The sequence below is a fragment of the Lampetra planeri genome, chromosome 15 (assembly GCF_965212315.1).
Source record: "Lampetra planeri chromosome 15, kcLamPlan1.2.h2, whole genome shotgun sequence".
NCBI classification, from domain to species: Eukaryota; Metazoa; Chordata; class Hyperoartia; order Petromyzontiformes; family Petromyzontidae; genus Lampetra; species Lampetra planeri.
The window spans coordinates 10,969,079-10,981,824 of record NC_136121.1 but is presented as its reverse complement, the minus strand read 5'-3'; positions in this window follow the sequence as shown (position 1 = coordinate 10,981,824).

The following is a 12,746-nucleotide window of genomic DNA, read 5'->3' as shown; positions in this document are numbered from 1 at the left end:
AGGTCCTTGTGCCAACTTTGGAGTAATCCAGGAAATCCAGGGCTGAACCTAAACCTGTTTAACACGAAGATTCGCTTTAGGCCTACTAAATTATAACTTTTGTCTACCATCTGCAGTATGGTAAAACGATAAATAAAGAAATCGACCGACAATAAAATGCTGCACTCAAAGAGTGCAGCTGGTATATTGCACCCTATAAAATCTCGGCCTGTGGCTGGTGCACGCAACGAGACGCTTTGCAGCCCCCATTTGCGCTTGTTCACGTCACAATGTGTCGTGCAGAAATGGTGACGGTTTAACGTTTGCAGGTGTATCGGGTTTTTTTTTTAAAGGAGGAAACAAAAAAGGGCCAAGACTTACAGAGGGGATGACCCCACACGCCGCAGCTGACAGGCGCCAAGAGACGGACGGGAGTTGGGGAGAGGGGGGTGGGATACACGTCGGATGACTTTGCTTCGCGGATGACAAATTGGAAAAAATAAGACCTGGGAAAATGAAAGAGTGCCAAACTTTTTTTTTTAAAGCGGTTTTTAATCGATACATTATGTGCTCAATAGACAGCAAGAAAAAACATTCTTTAATCTGGCCTCTGATTACTGTGTCCCCTGCCTTCTATTACCCGTGCCGCCCCCCCCACCCCCAAAATTTGATCCACAAATCTTACTACCATCCACACATTTGCTCAATTCAAGAGACGCTTATAATCGATTACACCTTTCAATAGTGCTGTTTGTTGCTGGCTGCTTGGCATTTTGCGGGGCTTTGGGTCTGTGTTTAGCATTCGGTGGGGGAGGGAGGGGGGGGGACATTGATTCTGCCTTTTATCTGTGCAAAAGCATGGAAGACAAGGGTCTGTAAGCCAGACGGTGGTGGCGAATTTAAAGATTCATAAATTGTCTTCGCAGCTTCAAATACACACCCCAGATTGTCATTTTCTTATTTAAGAAAGTGTAACAATGCTGTATTAGCCGCAGCTGTTATTCGTGATATCGCTGCAGTTTTTTTCACCTGCTTATTGAAACTAAGCACGTTTGTGCTTTTGTGGGTCAGGATAAATACATGTGGATCGGGCAGGAGGGGTTCTTCCTTTGTGGATACCAGCTGTGAAATGAGTGGCGCAAGGCGATATGACCCCTGAAATACACCCCCACTTATTCGATTGGCGCAAACACACAACATATCAATTTGCGACCTGTACCAGGCTTGCCCACTCCTTGCTGTGCAGGGGATTATTTTTTATCGATGTAGACAAAATCCATTTGCAGGCCTGAAAATGTTTACAATTTTGTCCTGTACCTTTAGCGGTTATTTTATTTTGTCCGGCAAACTTGTTGCACATTGATCTTGTTTTTTCCTCTTAGTTATTTTGCGCAAAACTGTGCGGTCATACTGCATTGGCAGTGGTGCAAAAAGGCACAAATAACAACAAAAAGCCATGCAACACATTAATCAATAATAACAGCGTGAAAAGTAAAAAAATTAGATATATCATTCGACAACGTTTCGAGTAACGACAATTTTATAACTCTTCATTCGGAAACATTTGAAATGTAATTATAACACTGTAACAAAAAAATTGTTCCTGGGTAGTAAGTGTTATTTTCTAATTGCTTATGCCTCAAACGTACAGAAAATGGAAATTATTCCCCACAAACTTTGCTTTTGTGACCACATATTAAAAAATGTACCTATTTTAAATGAGAAAACGTGGTGTGCATTTGTGTCATTCCTTCACGTAAACTCCTGGTCACCAAAGCAAAGTTTGTGGGGAATAATAGCCATAAGCAATTAGAAAATAACACTTAGTACCCAGGAACAAAAATCGTGTTACATAGTGTCATCAGGCCGCATGGGGTAAAGTGCAGCCTCCAACTTGAATCCACTCTACCCCACCTGCTTTTCTATTCATCTGCGTTGAAGAAGGGTCATTGTTAAAAACGTTGCCTATTTTTAAATCCTTTATATTAAGTTCACTTGCTTGCTTGCTTGCACGCTTACGACCGTGCAAATCTTTCGGTCGTTTTATAACCCACTCCCCATGATCCAATCGAGCTGACATTTTGCACACAGACTCGTTGTGCGTGACAATTTATTTTCGTGAAAAATTTTTTTCCAAAATGTTCCACTTTTTAGGGAAAAAAAATTTCATATTTAATTTAAAATACCAATGTGATAAAAATGAAACTCTTACTCAAGAAAAACAGAAATGAATAATAAAATAAAACCGATGCCACGCATATAAAGGATTTATAGTGAAAAACTTTGTTTTTACGGGTTAATTTTTTTCAAGCCGTATTAATGACGAATTTGTTTAATCTTATATACGGTATATATTTAAGTTCAACTTTGCAGCCTTCTCTTTGCCAAGTTAATTTCTCGTGACGCTCATTTGTTATCATTAATTCTCACCGCTTGCATCTGCGCACCTGCGGTGGATACAACTTTCTCCACGTACATGTTTTAAGCCTTCAATCTATCTTTCGCAATGTGGTTTCCAGTGTTGCTCTAAATAACCCCCTACAACCGTACATCTTCACGCAATTTCTTCCCCAAAAGAGGGCAGCAGTGTTTTTGTTTTGGTCTGAAACTATCACTCATTGTCCGTGGGGCCATCCTTGTGGCTCGCAGCAAATATACTGTGTGTATTTAACACGTGTGAGGCTTTCACGACCGATATTATTCATAATAAAGGTTTTTGGGATAGATCGCGTTATTTATAAATGTGTCGTAACCCTCCACCACCCGACACGGCCAAACAGCAAAAAAATGTGTCACGTTTACAAAGGACAAAATCATTCACTTCTTTAGCCCACCGGTGTGTTGAAGAGCGAATCAACATCATTAAAAATTTGAGTAGTACGACGTTTCGCTGGTAATCACATCCAGCTTCATCGGGCGATTTGCCAGAATGGTGAAGCCCACCACTTGCTCCCGGTCTTCAATAGAGCAGCAGCAGGCTCTGTCTTATCGACAGCAGCAGACTCTGTCTTATCGACAGACCTGTTCTTCACCTGAGGACGGCTGCTTGCGTTGTGGCCGAAACGTCGTGAGAATTATTTTATTATGTTTCATTTTTATTATTTTATTATTTCCATTCTACGTGACTTTACCGAAAGAACCAAGAAGATGAATCCCTGCAGTCACGAAAGCTTTAAATCGAAATTCAGCAGCAGGGTGACGGGTGGTGGAGGGTTACGACACATTTCTAAATAACGCGATCTAACCCAAAAACATTTATTATGAATACTGTGTGTATGTTGGACTTCTTTCGCACCGTACAGAGCCAACCCTGCTCATCGGGACAGTGTGCGTTGAAAGGACAACAACAACAACAATAAAATGCGAACTCTCTGCAGTTCCACAGGCACGTCGGCGTTATGCACAAAGACCTGCCAGGGTGGCCTTTGCATCTCACGGGACATTCTGCAAATACACAAACTCGTTAAGCTCGCTGCACCCGTAAAAATCGCTTGGGCGCATTGGGGCCCTCAAGGACAGGGGGAGGTGGGGGCAGAGGGCAGTACGAATGTCAAAGGCTTTGGCCCATGCATTTCCCCTGCGGTACAAGCCCTGCTCCACGTTGCTATTCCTAATCAATCACTGTCACCCACCGCGTAGACATTTTCTCAATTTTGCATTGCCCTCGTCCTGTTTTGTCGGTCTCACCGAATTGACTTTCTACGCTGTATTTCAACGCAACAGAATTAACCGACAGTTTGTTTTTGTCTCTTCCCTCTCGAGTGCAATCTGGACACAACTGGCGGAATACGCACGTGCGCAAACTTTTCACAATCCTCGGCGCGCACGCAGCTGCAAGCTCCCGCTGCGGACATGGCGTGTGGGTTTACCGACCTCGCGGGACAAAATACGGAAACTCCACTTTTGAAAACGTGGCACGCATCACAATTAATCTCTCATTAATGTCGCGCACCTGCCTCACACCTGTGCGTCCCAGGGTGGTTATCTATTCCATCGGTGGCATTATGCAACGGCGAACACAATTGTATCGATCTTTAGTCGCAATTGAGGTGGGACAAACAACGAAATATTTCACAAAAAACATTAACACCAACAACAATCGACTAAGTAACATTTTAAACCTGATTAAAATGTGGGATAAGACAATAAGTTATTGTACTTTGTAACTCCACTGCTGGATGAAGGCTTCGCCAAGCCTTGTCGGTCATGGTGGTTATTTGACCAGTGCAAGTTGATCTCCTTGGTTCTTTCGAAAGAACCAAGAAGATGAATCCCTGCAGTCACGAAAGCTTTAAATCGAAATTCAGTGCAAGTTGGTGAAGGAGTGGGGAGGGGTGATCAAGGACCAGTTCACTTAACACCCACCACTCATGTAGTACCTATGGGACCCTTTTGCCAGTATAAAAAAATTATTAACAAAAATAAAAATAGGTGATACCCTTCCTGGCAATAGAACAGGTGTTAAGATGTTCAAACAACACACAGATACCTCTTGCAAGGCATCAAGTCTGCAATAACCACACGTACTTGTGGCAAAACATGAAAACAAACATGCTCTGATAATGCATGCATTGTCTTTGAAACTGATTGTCCGACACCAGAAACAGCCTTTTTATTACACGCCTTTATTTAACTCGCTCTGTCTATTGTTGTTGTCGTATCCTCAAATCTTCTAACTCAATTTTAACCCACTTCCCAATTTGGTTTCGACTGCAAACTTGGTATACTTATGTCATACTGCTGACAATACTATATTCTATCAAAAAAAATATTTTTTTTAAACATTCTTTTTTATATGTTATGTTTCGGCTTGGGTTTAATTGTCCACACTCAACTGACGTTGGCTCTAAATGACCACGGTCCCTTACGTTGTGGCAAGCTTCGGGCCCATTTCCTGGAGTCGTGGAGTTCTGTCATTTCTCGTACGGTACATTTCATTAAAGCGTGTTTTTTTTTAAGTATTTTTAAATATTACTTTTTTATGGCATCGTTTCACACGTGTTAGACCAGAGAACGCCAAAAGGCTAACAGTACAAAGGCAATGCGCACATCGCAACACTTATAGCTCGGCTCAAGCAGTTAAGTCCATTGTAGAAAACATTGCACGCCCACTCCACCCAACATAATAAAACAGGATGCGTATTGATCATCCACCATTTCATGCCACCATTTCCACAAACCAAACTGGGAACATTTCTCATTCAGCCGACGTCGATCAAAATTGTGCCGAGAACTGTGATGAATTTCAACACAATACCGCTTACCAGATCTCGATACAAATCAATTCTTGCTATCCTAACACAGACGCCAATTCCCAGAACGTCGTGGTCAAGCCCAGACAGGTGGCAGCCCTAATCTCTATTCACTTAACCTATGCTGATATACAGACATTGCTGCATGTCATACGTACATTCTAGTGGTCTGTGATGTATGTGATGTAATGTTTGGTATGTCTGGATTGCATTGTTTTCAGCTGTGAAACATTGGCTGAGTTGGCGAATGCTGTGAGTTATGGATGCCAATGAGAGTCCATAGACCCAGACCAAAATGTTTTACTCAAAATAATCATGAGCATATTTATGGAGAATATAACAAAATAAATAAGCAGGCATTACGTCTCCGTCACATATCCATCTCTCCACAAACACATCTAAAAGTATTGATTCTGCAACCTAGCAGCCGCACAGCCTTTTGGAAGTGATTTAATTTCAACAGCGTCGAATCAATATAAGCAAACTCTCCACTGGTTTAGACCCATGTCGTAAAAGGGGTAACATCGGCAGTTCACCATCGTTGATCCAAGCAAGCGTGACCTCTGCAGATGAAATACTTTGTGTCGAATCTGGTCCAGAGCGTACTTGTATTGAATCAATGCTGCTGACGTTAGGCATTAACAGAAGGCAGTTGCAGCCGATCCGGCGGTAGAAGATATTCAACTTGTCGGTACACCCGAAGTTGCACAATGCAGTGGTTCAAATTTGTTTATGTGGATACAAACGGTGTATTGTGTATTCTTAGGTTTTTTCGGTAAAGTCACGTAGGTAAAAAATTTAAATTAATAAAAGTAAAATAAAAATAAAATAAAAATCACGACGTTTTGGAGGCAACACAAGCCTCCGTCTTCAAATAAAAATCACGACGTTTCGGAGGCAACACAAGCCTCCGTTTTCAGGAGGCTTGTGTTGCCTCCGAAACGTCGTGATTTTTATTTTATTTTTATTTTACTTTTATTAATTTAATTTTTTTACCTACGTGACTTTACCGAAAAAACCTAAGAATATGAATCCTTGCAGTCACGAAAGCTTCAAATCTAGTGTATTATGTGATAACCTCTTTAATCGAGTAGGTTATCACATAATGGGTGCTGCGGTGGCAAGATGTTAACTACATCGTGTATATATTTAACATTTAATTATTTCATGTGAATTGAACGTGTAATGAGGAACTGTGGCCGTGTGTAAAAAAATAAAACCCGTTGTGTTTGTAATTAAAAGAACTGGTTTGGGGAGCTGCACAAAGTGTTCAGACTTGAAATGACTTGAAAAAATGCACCAAGTGACCAAGACGTCTCCGACGTCATGGAAAACGGAGACAGTGCAGAGTCTTTACATTCTTTAAGAACGCCACCATCATGCAGTGCAATGCTTACCATAGAATGTGTAAACTTCAGCACCATGTCACCCGGTCATCTCCACTTTTAAATGGAACAACCTTTACCTACAAGGCGGTTAATATTCATGTAAAGATAAACAGGCATCCATCATGGCAAGCATGGAATTGACCACTCCCAATTGGCCATTAGACATCTCTCTCCGACAGTCTGTTCAGGGCAGTGTATTTTAAGGCACGTTAATCATCCGAGCAGATTATAGTATGTAATGATCTGTACTATATATATATAAAGTTCACACCAGGTGTGGTTTCCAAGCAGTGATGCTCCTACAACAAATGCCCCACAAGGAATTATTTTCGTTTAAAAACCTTCCATATGTCATCATGAATTATGCAAATGCTGCACAGTGTGTGACAAACTCAAGATCGCGTTCAGCACAGGTAAAATTTTAAAAAATTAACCCGTAAAAACAAAGTTTTTCACTCTAAATCCTTTATATGCGTGGCGGCTAGAGTCCTCTCGTCCTCTGGCTTGAGATGGCTGCCACCTATGGGTCAGATGATTGTCTGCCAGCATTAAGCAATTGGAAATTGAATATTTGAAAAAAAAATCCTAAACAGTGTAAAATGTTGGAACAAAACTTTCACAAAAATTAATTGTCACGCACAACGAGTCTGTGTGGAAAATGTCAGCTCGATTGGATCACGGGAAGTGGGTTAAAAAACGACCGAAAGATTTGCACGTCGTAAGCAAGCAAGCAAGCACGCAAGCACGCAAGCAAGCGAACTTAATATAAAGGATTTAAAAAAACCGAGAACACGACTACCACTACACTATACGTCACAGTACAATACTTCACACTACACTATACACTACACTACACACCACACACTATTTACTACATTGAGAACGAATTTATTTTGTCATTCCCACGCATGCACACACCATTTTAATGAACGAGGAAAGAGATGACTGGATGACTCTGAGGTCAGAGTACTAAAACAGGCATTGCAGAGGTTCTAGGATCAAATCTGGGATTCAGCCATCGTACACACACTCTATGGCACTGCAGGGTTGGTTTGGGTCGGTCCCTGGGCAACCTGACATTTGACCTGTTCGCAGCTTGTGCTGCTGCTGCTCCTCCTCCTTTCGCCCACCTTAAACAAACATTCCTGCGGAGGGAGCTGGTAGGAACGTTCGGTTGCTCGGTCAATGGCCAGGGTCAACGGCGGCGTGGTGTATTCCGCAAAAATGCCCGACTGTGAGGGTGGGCACAAGCCGGCGTGAGTAGGTTAAATGTTGAGTTTTATAAGGGCACCACGGGGTGACCAGCCCCTCCCCACCCAGCCCCACCCCTCCCACCCCCCACCCAGCCCCACCCTCCCCACCCAGCCCCACCCTCCCCACCCAGCCCCACCCTCCCCACCCAGCCCCTCCCTACACGACGGACACAATAATCCCCTGTGGGCTGGTGTAACCAGGAGGTTCCTACCAGTATAATTTCCAGGTGATTGAATTTGAGAATTAAGTTGGGTCAAGTACACGGTGGTCAGTGCCAGGGAAGGCATGCTGGGCACGTGTTTTAACAGTTGCCCGATGCACAGTTCATGGGTGACTTGACTTGTTGTGAAATCCACATGTCGATGCAATGATTAGAATTTTTTCAGTACATGCAATGTATGTGTTTACATGTTTTTTGCGCACTTTTTTATCCCCCACATTATACTCCTATTGTGCCTTCGACATACTGTTTCAAAACAATATCTATTCACAATTGTTGCGGAGCTGTGTAATCGTATTTTTAGAGAGCATCCTAAAGTAGCAAATATCACAAGATTTCTGAAATGCCTTTCGGTGATCTATATTTAGCCACACCCGAGGGAGTTTACCTTTCCACATTCCCTGCTACAGAGATATATATAAACATGTTGATCGCTTGCCAACTACATATTCCAGAGTTGGACTTCAACCAAATGAGGTAAGACCTCAATCTAATATTTGTTATGAATGAAACTGGTGACTGGGATGAAACCATCAACTCACTACACTTGAGTACCTTGCTTCCTCTTGGATGGCCGAATCCCAGATTTGAACCCAGGATCTGGGCAATGCCGGCTTTAGTACCCTGACCTCAGAGTAATCCAGCCATCTCTTTCCTCGTTTATTAAAAGAAAGCAGGTGCCAAAGGCAGAACAATTGTCTCATTGTAAAAAAAAAAACCTTTCGTCGCTATACTTAGCACAAGAATGTATTTTGAATAATGGTTGACAATTGAGTTGTGTGTGCAGGTTTCTCAGGACTATATACTGTATTGCTAAACTTATACGTATGACATATCTCTGCTGCTGTTATCCTGCAGACACCGTGGAAGGTTTTGAAAGTACTAAAACATGTTGTGGATTTAAAAGCTCATTACAGGCAGACTTTGTTTGCTTGTGTTTTTGACAGGCAAGCGCTTGCTTGAGTTTTATAGGCAGGTGTTTAGTGTTTCGCTCAAAAGCGAAACACTAAACACGTTAATGAACTACCCATCTTATTATGTACATATAAAGTTAGACAGTAAAAAATTGGACATTTAGGACGATGACTCTGCACCAAAAAAGTTTAAAATTCCCATCAACCGCTGTGTTAGAGAGAGAGAGAGCGAGTGATCACTTGCCATTTACATCTCTGGTAAATCCGGCAGGATTTGTGAACACGCGTGACTGCTTGACGAGCCCAAGAAAAATGGAAAACCAACGTTTGCATCTTCTTGGTTCTTTCGGTAAAGTCACGTAGAATGGAAATAATAAAATAAAAAAAAAATAAAACACCTGGTCTTCACCTGAGGACGGCTGCTTGCGTTGTGGCCGAAACGTCGTGAGAATTATTTTATTATGTTTTATTTGTATTATTTGTATTATTTCCCTTCTACGTGACTTTACCGAAAGAACCAAGAAGATGAATCCCTGCAGTCACGAAAGCTTTAAATCGAAATTCAACGTTTGCATGTTTAAACAAATGCAGCAAACCACCATGAGTCTCGAAGTCAAAGGGGACGATAGGCGATGAGATGTTTCATGCGGTGCCACGCAACGGAAGTGATTTTACCACACACGCGCACGCAAAAAGATTCAATGTTTAACTCATAATTGTACTTGTACCCTCATCGCAATGACTGTATAGTCACTGCACTTCTCAGAAATACTTGCCATAGTTGCCCCCACTCCAGGCCACAGCCCTTGTCAATGATTCAAAGCAATATACTAGAGCAATAAAGTTTAAAACTTCAAATCTAGAAGCAATAAAGTTCAGAAGGAATCAACCATTAACGTGTCCAGGAGGACATGGCGATGAAAATAGTTTCGTGTCACAGCGCCTGGTGGATCTGTTACGTCACAGAACTGAACAGAGATTGAGGTGAGATCATGGGAAGGCCTTCGTCCTGAAAGTTGATTGATAATGACTGATCATTAATCGATCGTGGTGCTGGCACTCCTGGTGTACTCTTGTCCAACTGAGTGATGCATTTTTTTTTTGTTCGAGGATGGTCCGTGTTCTTCGTATTGTTCAATTCCCCTCCCATCTCTGCCTACGTACGGTGCGAAAGAAGTTCAACGTACATAATACACATAGTAGATAGATCATCGATTATCTTGCGGCTTGGAGGACGGAGCGCCGGATTTTAAAAAAACGCCGGATAATCACTAAACATTTTTTTAAAATAGCTTATTTTTGCACATCCTTGCATACCATTTTGTTTTTAGGTGTTGTGTATGGGTTTTTTTGTGTTTTAAATGTGTTCACAATTTGAAATTGGCATAAAAAAACTCAACATCCTACTTTAAAAAGTTACCGTATTTACTCTACCGCACTCATTAACTCCAATCTCGAAGACTCTGTGCAACGGGGGGATGTAGATACGTGCATTATTGTCATTGTTTAAGTGTGGCAACTTTGTCACACACACACGCACGATGCCTTTTGCCGGACTGGTTACAGCCTTTGGAGCCGTTTCGCCGGATCAAGCCCGGGGCTGCCGGATAACGATGAAAGCAGCCGGAATAATTCGATGACCAACGGTATTATTTTCATTGCTTAAGTTCTATGTAGTGTATAATGTACTGTATGCAATATTTAAAACACTGACATCAAGCGTAGCTGGGGTTTTTTTGTCGTCTGTCACGTGACATGGTGCTGCCGATCGCCTTTGGAGCGGTTTCGCCAGATCGGCGCCAGACCGCCGGATAATGTTGGAAGCAACCAGATAATTATCGCGCGGTGCCGGATAACCGATGACGTGCATTTGTAAGTCTCTGCTGAGAAACCGTGGCAACTTCGGCAATGAATCCGTAAACAAAATGTAAAAAATCCTCACCGCGAAAATTTTTTGAAAACAAAAAATGTAACCCAACAACAATCATCCGCAGCCCGTTTAGTCAATCCGCCCTTTGACGAAGGCGCTTCGTTCCCACCGTCCACGCGTTGTTTGTTCGACCGGGTCGGTGAAGTGGAGGGAGGCGCGAGGTTGCAACACCGCTTCAGGCGTCAGCCCTCCACCGCTCATGTTAATCACGGCCCCGACACGGCGCGCAGGTGACGTGGAGGCGCGCCAGCATAGCACCGTGCACGAATACCACCATCCCGATGTTAAGTATGTACATATGTAGAGGAGTAAAATGGGGACGTGACGTCAGATGTTCCGTTCAGTGCGATGACGTCACGTCTCCTAGGGTACTTAAGGGATACCCCGTGACGTAAGCGGGGTCACTGTGGGAACGGGTAGAGTAAGAAGGGTGAAGAGGGAACCAGGGGTAGAGAGAAGGATCGAATAGGTCAATAGGGAGTCTGGGGAGAAGCCGGTGGTAGCCGTAGAGGTGCTTTTCTCTCCAGCGGTCGGTGGAGTCGGCAGAGTCCACGATCCGACACGAGAGAGAGAGACCGGAGCTAGCCGGCAGGGACCCGGACTCAGAGTAGGACCCCTAGCCCCTGGGAGTTGTGTACCCTGCTGTGTAATATTGTAACAGCTTTAATAAACCCTGGCGAAAGCCCTTAACTCCGAGTACGTCCGTCGGAACTTCTCTACACATTAAAATAAATAATCGTGCCCTGATAGTAAATTTTTTGTTCTTTTCTGGAAACATCGCTGTGCGTCAGTGACACTGTGGATTCGTTATTTTTGCTATAACTGTAATTAATATTCGGTTCCACCTGAAGACGGAAGCTTGTGTTGCCTCCGAAACGTCGTGATTTTTATTTTATTTTTATTTTACTTTTATTATTTTTTATTTAATTTTTTTACCTACGTGACTTTACCTAAAAAACCTAAGAATATGAATCCTTGCAGTCACGAAAGCTTCAAATCTAGAATGAAACTGTAATTAAACTAGGAGTGCAAGGGGCTGCGACAACACTGCATCGCTCCTTTAATGGCTGAAAACGCCACTGACTCAAGAGGCGAGGCACATTTTCAGAATAATTCTCAGAGCGTGTGCCTCGCGCACACGAGATGATGCCCCTGGTGGGATGGTCTAAACACGCCGAACTTGCAGCGCACCGGTGACCGACCGGATCGATCTCCCCCGGCACAGCAGCTGAAACAATGAGCAATTTCTGCATCTTAAAATTGCCCCTTGCAGGAATACCAGGGTGCAACCGTAGTCAGCTGATCGGCAAGTCGTATTTGTTGGGATAAATTGTGGGTATACCCCCCCCCCCCTACCTCTTCCAAGACATCGGGCCGGCATGGAAGAGTAGACCAAAGATACCCTCCAGAGGAGCTCTGTAGAGGAGCTCTGCCCCTTCAGTCGAGGCCTTTCTGCCCAACTGTGACGTGAGCAAGAAATAACAGGGTCGCACCTGTACCTGATCTTTCGGTGAGACTGTACCTTTATCACGTTTGTCTATAATTAAACCGGAGTGCATGTGGCTCTATCGTTTTCTCTGGTGAAACACACATTTGAACTCAAGGGGACGTTTTTTTTCTTCATGTGTCTAATGCGCGCGCACACAGCTCCCAATGTACACAAAACATCCTCAATAGAATGGTCGTCGTGAGCAAGCGTCGGTTGATTTATTACAGTCTTTTACCGTTGGCATGCACCTGGAGAGGCAACTCGTGTATTTTTTTCTTTTACTCACGTGTTCAACATGACACCGCACGGTCTGAAACATG